Source organism: Papio anubis, chromosome 4, assembly GCF_008728515.1.
Source record: "Papio anubis isolate 15944 chromosome 4, Panubis1.0, whole genome shotgun sequence".
NCBI classification, from domain to species: Eukaryota; Metazoa; Chordata; class Mammalia; order Primates; family Cercopithecidae; genus Papio; species Papio anubis.
In genome coordinates, this window is record NC_044979.1 from 114,910,117 (window position 1) to 114,918,894 (window position 8,778).

Consider the following 8,778-nt stretch of genomic DNA (forward strand, 5'->3'; position numbering starts at 1 on the left):
ATAAGCTTTTAGTGTGTTGTTGAATCCACAGTTTTGCCAGTATTTTGTGAGGATTTTTTTTTTGCACCTTCCCAGCAGCCATTACCTACTTGGTTCAGCAATGGCGGCATGCTTCCTCCCAGCGCCTCCTCCTCGCTGCTTTGCTGTTGGTAGATTCAGACTGCTGTATATAATGAGGGAGGCCTGTGGCTGGGACCTCCTGGCCAGGTGTGGATATGATCTCCTGGTGTGCCCACTATGTTTGTTTAAAGCCAATATTATGGAGTTAACTGATTTTCTTTCCAGGTGTTGTGTCCTCTCAGTCTCCCCTGGCTAGAAAAGTGCTGGGACTCCCTTCCCCTCCCTCATGCTTTCCCAGGTGAGGGCTTACGCCTCCCCTCGCTCTGCTTCAGCCTCCCTGGTCGGGTTGCAGCAGCTGACCAGGCACCGGGACCGCCCTGCACTCCCAGTGAGATGGAACCCAGTACCCTCAGCTGAAATGCAGAAATCACTGTCTTCTGTGTTCGCTGGAGCTTGAGTTGGTAGACTGGAGCTGTCTCCTATTCAGCCATATCTTGCAGATCAGCCCCTCTTTTTGAGACTGAGTCTGGCCTGTCACTCCAGGCTGAGGTGTGGCCGGATCTCAGCTCACTGCGGTGTGTAAGCCCGCCTCCCTGGTTCATGCCATTCTTCTGCCTCCTCTGCCTCCCGAAAGGCTAACTACAGGCACCATTTAATTTCTCAGTCACCCGGGCTAGTTTTTGTATTTTTGGGTAGTAGAGACGGGGTTTCACCATGTTAGCCAGGATTTGTCTCGGATTCTCCTGACTCGGATCCTGCCCGCCTCGCCCCTCCCAAAGTGCTGGGATTACAGGCTTGAGCCACCGCGCCCGGCTGTTCTCTAACTTATTTATTTATTTTTGAGACAGGGTCTCACTCTTTCACCCAGGCTGGAGCTCAGTGGTGCGAACACGGCTCACTGCAGCCTTAGTCTCCTGAGTAGCTGGGACCACAAGCGCATGCCACCATGCCTGGCTGTTTTAAATTTTTTTTTTTTTTTTTTTGTAGAGACAGGGTCTTGCTTTATTGCCCAGGCTGGTCTTGAACTCCTGCACTCAAGTGATCCTTCCAATTCAGCCTCCCAAAGTACTGGGATTACAGGTGTGAGCCACTGCACCCAGCTATGACATTACTTTTTATTGAAGGATCAGGTCTGTTGTCACAAATGTGGAGTTCAGATGGTAGGTCAGTCAGCGTGCTAGCTGGAGATGGGACATCCTCTCCAAAGAGCAGAGTGAAGCAGGGAATGTTTGTGTACTGTGGTGTCCAGGGAGCCAGTGCTGTATAGGGAAGCACACCTGACATCTGCCAACCAGAAAGGGAGCCATCCAGCTGCAGCCCCAGGCCTGAGGGAGCATGGGAAAGGGGCTGGGTCTAGAAGCCACTGGCAGGGCTGCATCGAACCCTCTCATCTGCCACTGGTGCTTCCTATTGGCCAGAAAAGCAAAGGTTGAGGATCTGTGATGTGTCTGAAGTTTAGCGTGGGTGGAAGATCATGTGCAGCACCGATCCAGGGGGCAGATGTGAGTGCCCAGCATGGACAGAAACTTTCTCTCCATCTTTCTTGCCAGCTAACAGAGAGGACTTCACCTCGTCCTCCTCTGTAACAGTGGGGTGTGGAGAAGGACACTGCTAAGTGGAGAGTGGTAGCAGGAGAAGTCACTGGCAGTAGTTTTAGCCTGACAGAATCTCTTTGAGTAGAATTACTCAAAAACGAAAAAGGGGTTTCCACCTAGAAAAAGGTGACTTGGGGTTTTTGTTGTGTGCCTCCTTCGCAACCAGAGGGATTCTCTTCTCTCTTTGCTTTGAAGGTTTTTCACCTTAAGTCTGGGCTCCATAGACCTTCTGAAATTTGAAAATCATAGAGCCTGATTGTCGGCTGACCCCGGCCAGCACCACTGTTGCACTGCCTTCCCATCCCCTGTGGTTTCCGTGTGCCTTTGTGGGAACCAAGCTGTTTGTGGAGAAAGCATGCAGTGGAGGGTTCTTGAGGGAGGGACCTAGTGGGTGGGTGATTGTCCTCCAGGACCCAGGCATGAACAAAGGGTGACCAATGAGAATAAATAATAGCGCACATGAGGGGAGGATGGACTTGAGGACTGTCCAGCTGGGTTCCCTGGGGCAAAGCCTTCTCTCTGAGGGTCCATTTCCTTGGTATTACACACTAAAGTCCTGAGTCCTGGGGATGGGTTTTGAGGTTTGGAATTCAACCTGAAGTGACCCAGGCAATAATTTAAACTCTTTTTCCATTACTGAGTATCCATCTCCTCTTTTAAGATACATTCTAATCTGATCTATCATTGGCTAGATGATGTCATTATCATCTCACTTTAATCAGGTTTGAGGCTGGATGGTAAACTGAGTATCTGAAGTAGTTACACATGGAGATCAGTGAGGCCTAACTTCAAGGATGCAATGCAGCACAACAAGAGGGGTTTCTGACCGTTCTAAGGGAGTTGATGGTTTCAGAATGCATCCTTTGTAGTGGGCCGCGCAGGACCTAGGGAGAGGATTCTACTGGCCTCTTCCCTGGGGAAGCTCAGAAGAGGAAGATCGTGAGGTCATCTACAGCTCCTGCCACTGCTCACATACGGTTGCCCTCTACTCTCCCTCCTGGGTTCCCCTGACTCTTGGCTAGCATGTTGGACAGTGTCTCCCTGGTCTCACCAGCCCCTCCCAGGTCGTAGCTGCAGCACTTGCACGTTTACTGTCAAAACGCAGCCCAGAAGGGCCCAGAGGCCCCTAAGTGGACTGACTGCCTGGGTTTCCTATTTTCCTTCCTGGTCCCGGTGTAAAGTCGCAGCCCTTCCTTCCCCAATGATCAGGGTCAGCTCCTCCCATCAAAGTGGTCACTGCTGTTCTCCCCCTGGTGGGATCAGGATGTCCAACCTGCAGAGCCAGAGTTATGGGCACAGGCAACACGACTTCCCCACGTGGGCCACTGGAGTGATGGCGAGGGACCTCCTGCTTCTTCTTTGATATCCAACCTTGTGGAGTCTGCACAGTAACATGGGACATGTACACTGCATTCTGGAGGATGGGACCTCACTCTCACAGGGCATCACCTCCAAGCTGGCTTTTCAACAGGATGACCCCTTGCTCCAGCAGGAGGGCGGCTTCTGGGGGGAGCCGTGTGTGATGCAAGCAGGGCTGCTGGGGCTGGGTGTACCTCCCACTGCGGGATTTGCCTGTGTGCATTTTCCACCTCCATTCCTGGTGTCTGGGGTTACTCTGGAGGAGCCCCAACTAACACATGAGGCGATTTAGTTGTATGAGTTTTAGGTTATATTAGGTGGTACAGTTTTCTAGGGCTGCCATAACATTTTATCACAAACTTGGCAGCTTAAGCTACACGAATGTGTTATCCTACAGTTCTGACGTGGGTCTCCTGGGCTAAAGTCAAGGTTTTGGCAGGCTGTGTTCCTTCCTAGGGGCTCCAGGGCAGAGTCTGTGTTCTTGCTCTTTCAGGCAGTTGGCAGAGAGCAATTCTCCATGGCTATAGGCCCTGGGCCCCTGCTTCCTTGCTGGTTGTCGGTGGGGGCTGTTCCCAGCTCTAGAGGCCGCCCCGTTTCTTGACTGATGACTCCTTCCTCCATCTTCAAAACCAGCCACGGCAGGTCTTTGAAGAGCTGTGATATCTCACCTCTCTTCCCCGGTCTCATCTCTCTGATCCAGCCAGGAAAGGTTCTCTGATTTGAAGGGCTCATGTGATTAAATTGGCCTCCCCCCTGTCCCCAGATAATCCAGGATCATCTCTTCACCTCAAAGTCTGTGCCCTTCATCACCTCTGTGTTCATATCAGTCAGGGTTCTCTAAAACAGAGCCAACAGGATATGTGGATATACAGAAAGATATTTATTTTAAGGAACTGGCTCATGGGGTTATGGAGACTGGCAAGTCCAAAATATGCAGGGCTGGCTGGCAGGCTGGAGACACAGGGGAGAACCCAGGCTGCAGTTCAAGTCCAGTGCCCATCTGTAGGGGGGACTCCTTTCTTGGAGGAGGTCAGTCTTTTCATTACCTTCAGGTCTTTACCTGACTGCATGAGGCCCACCCACATTAAAGAGGGCAATCTGCTTTGCTCAGAGGCCATCGATTTAAATGTTAATTTCATCCAAAATACCCTCACAGCACACCCAACATAGTGTCTGAGCACGTATGTGGGCACCGTGGCCCAACCAAATTGACACATGAAATTAACTAATCCATCCACAAAGACCCTTTGGCCATGTAAGGTGACAAAGTTTCCGGAGATCAGGTGCGCACATCGTTGGGGGCCGTTATTCTGTGAACCATACTGATCTTTCCCTTTATCTCTTCTATTAAAATCCAGAGCTTCGTCTTTTCCTCAGGGATTCATGACACACAACCAAACCAATGGAGTGCGTGGCCCTGAGCTTTCCAAACCAACAGGGAGCACGTGGTACTGAGCTCTCTGGGGTAAGTGCTTCCTTAGGCCTCACCCTGAGACAGTGGTCCTGGGCACAGAGCTGGCACCCTGGGGCCTCGTGGTCTCTTGCTCCACCATGTCATGTAGGAAGGGGCTTCCTGCCTGCCTCCCTCTGTCACTATGCTGTACTCCCTTAGAGGAGACAGCAAACATGTTCTGTAGAGAATGACCCTTATCATGTACTGTGCTCTCCAGTCTCCAAAGTACTTTTCTTTCTTAGCAGCCCAGGAAACTCCCTCCTAAATGACATTGTTTTTATTGTCACGTGCAGGCAATAAAACTCATAACTCACACCCCAAATAATCATCATAGGTGTTTTTAATTGTTGCAGTTAACTTCAAGCTCACCAAGGTTCAAAGAAGCCAAGAGGTATTCAGGGCCCCAAACTTACCCTAGGCACCAGCTCTGAGTCTTTCCTCATGTCACCTGGTGGGAGCAGGGCAGAGGGGGATGGGGTCAGCATGCTTGGGGTCAGGTGATGCGGTAGGAGAGGGGAGATTGCGCTCCAGGAAATGACTGTGCTTATTTTGTCCAGCAGGGGCCAACAATGCTCTGCCTGAACACACTCACACATTCCTCACGTGCGCACACACTTATGCCCCACACCACAGTCACAATCATGAGACACACGTCACACAGATTCTTATATGCTCCACACACAACACACATGAACACCCAGTCATTCACACACCCATACACCACACACACACACACACACACATCACCTCACAGCATGTACACACACATCCCATACACACATGCCACATTCGTGAACTGCACACAACACACCCACACAGGTACACATACTCCTCAGTGCACACACATAAACTCTCACAACACACAGGTTATATAAAACCCACCACATGCCACAAACAGCAGTGTAGCAAAACGAGAAAGCAGAGACAAGCAGAAAATAATGTAAATTAAACACTTCAGATCTTTCCAGAGCCAGAAATGACCACAGATAACATTTTAATGTATTTTCCTCAAGACATTTTCTGATAGGTTTTTCAAAAATAAAATTTTCCTTAAAAAAGGAAATGAATGGCAGATGAATGGATAAATGAAATGTGGTTTATCCATACAATAGAATATGATTCAGCCTTAAGAAGGAAGGATGCCCGGCGCGGTGGCTCACACCTGTAATCCCAGCACTTTGGGAGGCCGAGGTGGGCGCATTACCTGAGGTCAGGAGTTCAAGACCAGCCTGGCCAAACATGCTGACATCCCATGTCTACTAAAAATACAAAAATTAGCTGGGCGTGGTGGTGGGGCCTGTAATCCCAGCTATTTGTGAGGCTGAGGCAGGAGAATCGCTTGAATCCAGGAGGTGGAGGTTGCAGTGAGTCGAGATGGCACCATTGCACTCCTGCCTGGGTGACGAGAGCAAAACTATGCCTCAAAAAAAAAAAAAAAAAAAAAAAAAAAAGGAAATTCCGACCCATGCTACAACATGAATGGATCTTGGAGACATTATCAGCGAAATCAGCCAGATGCAAAAGGACAAATCCTGAGTGATTCCACTTAAATGAGGTCCCCAGAGTACTCAAATTCATGGAGACAGAAAGTGGAAAGGTAGGGGAAGGGAGAGGGAGACATACAAAGAAGAGAACGAAAGAGGGACAAAAAGAAAATGGTGGCTGCCAGGGGTTTCGGGGAGGGAGAATGGATGGGGAGTGAGTGTTTAATGGGGACAGAGTTTCAGTGTGGAAAGATGAAGAAGTCCTGGAACTGGGTGGTTCAGGACTTGCCACTGAACTATGCACTTGAAAGTGGTTAAAATGCTATTTTTTTCTTTTTTTTAGATAGAGTCTCACTCTGTCACCCAGTCTGGAGTGCAGTGGTGTCATCATGGCTCATTGCAGCCTGGACCTCCCGGACTCGAGCCGTCCTCCAGTCTCAGCCTCCACAGTATCTGGGACTACAGGCATGTGTCACCACACATGGCTAATTTTTGTACTTTTTTTTGTAGAGGCAGAGTTTTACCATGTTGCCCAGGCTGGTCTAGAATCCTAAGCTCAAACAGTTAGCCCACCTCGGCCTCTCAAAGTGCTGGGATTACAGGCATAAGTCAACACACCCATCCTAAAATGCTTCATTTGATGTGTCTTTTATTGCAATTAAACAAATGAGCAAACAAACGCAACAGAAGATGGAAGGCTGTGTCTCGATCCGTGGGAAGGTGGAAAACAGCTGATGGTCAGAGACACTCCTTCCTGGAATCACCTTCATCACCCCTTCTTTGAAGACAGGTCCTCTGTGTCCCTGGAGAGGGGTCACGGAGGCATTTCTGATGCGTCGGAGACAGAGGCGCCTCATCGACGATGATACCGTTATTTCAGTGTCTGTCCAGCAGGGGGAGCAAGGTGTCCGGGAATGGCTCCCCTTGGCGCCTTCTCAAGCCCGACCCTCCTGAGGTCTTGCCCCAGAACAAGCAGAGCCAAATCCCAAACCTCACCTGGTTCTGTGCTCAGGCCCTCGCCTGGACACGTGGACACTGGGCAGAAGCATTACTTCCAGGGACAGTGAAGGCCGAGCGGCCATGTGTTCCTCTGATCTCGTAGAAGCACCAGGATGTTGTTTCTTCCTCTTAGAAGAGGCCACTTGAGTGTCAAGAAAATGTTCTCTTACAACTATTTAAGAGTAAGAGGAATCACAGAATAAATATCAGGATAATGGTGAATCAGGACTTGATCAGGAGAGAGACTACACTGCAATCTGAATGGGTAAATTTGGTATAAAGAATTATGAACCGCCCGGGCACGGTGGCTCACGCCTGTAATCCCAGCACTGTGGGAGGCCAAGGCAGGAGGATCACCTGAGGTTGGGAGTTCATGACTAGTCTGACCAACATGGAGAAACCCCGTCTCTACTAAAAATTCAAAAATTAGCTGGCGTGGTGGCACAAGCCTGTAATCCCAGCTACTCAGGAGGCTGAGGCAAGAGAATTTCTTGAGCCCCAGAGGCGGAGGTTGCGGTGAGCCAAGATCATGCCATTGCACTCCAGCCTGGGCAATAAGAACGAAACTCCTTCTCAAAAATAAATAAATAAATAAAAATACAAAATTAAAAAAATAAAGAATTATGAACCATAAGAGGGGATTCCTGAGAGGACCCCAGTGCTCACAGGATCACAGACATAGAGAATGGTGCCAGGGCCAGCACCCACCGAGGGACAAGCAGGGAGACAGGTGTTGTCCAGGGTACACCTCATGGTCAGTCTCATTTATGGTGGCAGCCCTTCCACTCGCAGGGTCCGGAGGATGCACTGTGGAAGGGGTAGGTCCCCCTCTCCCAGTGCTCAGCTCCTCACAGCCAGTGTTAAACCCACCTGCCCTGCAGAGGCCATGGGCAGCACTGGGCAGCAAGGAGAAGTGAGGGCCCTGTCTTAGAGGGACATAGAGGACAGTAGACACAACTCCCTGGGAGTTTGTCAGGGCATGGTTGGTTCCTTGGAGAAGAGATGTTGGAACCAGCTCTGCAGGATGGCCAGGGCTTCCCCACTGCAGAGCCAGAGTGGGGAGTCCAGGAAAGGGAGCATTGCTCCCTGGTACCGGCTTGGGGGAACTGGCTGCCCCCGCTCCCACCTGACAACCCCATCCTCCTGTTCTAGCCTGTAAGCTGTGTGCAACTGCCTTTGGGGCTGTGGGACTGAGTGGGGACTAAGACTCTCCTGGAGAGAGCTATAGGGCCGAGTCTGTGTGGGATGTGGGTGGACACCCGGGCCTGGACCGTCCTCTTGGTTTGTCGTGGCTGGTGTAGGGTATGTGTGTGTGAGAGCCAGCCCCCTGCTGCCCTGGTCGGCTTCTTTTGTGGCCCCGGCCTGTGGGCACCAGCAGTCTCACTGGAGGCTCTGTGGCCACCCCTGCACCTGCTGCCCACCCCTCAGGCAGAAGGCAGGACCAATGATCAATTTTAATTAGTTTTGACTCCTTTGAATTAATTCTGGCTGCAATCAGAATTTCTTCAGTAAAAAAGCACAGAAAGTTCTGCTCCCAAATAAGGGTCTTGTTAAATAAAGTGGGTCTTTCTAAGCCAGGAGAATGTCAGCTCAGCTCCTGGGAAGGTAGCAGTACCTATGGCTCAGAGGAGTGGAGGGCCCATCCGTGTGGGAGCCTGGGCCTGTGCCCCAACCTCAGACCAGTATGCGCCCCCAGGCAGAGAGGGGCCTCTAGCTGGCTCTTGGAAGTCCTGGCCAGTGACAATTCTGCAGACACCATCAAGTGTCCACTGGAGCCAGGGCCTGTGCTAGGGACTGAGGATGACAGAGGCGACCCATCTGGCTAAGT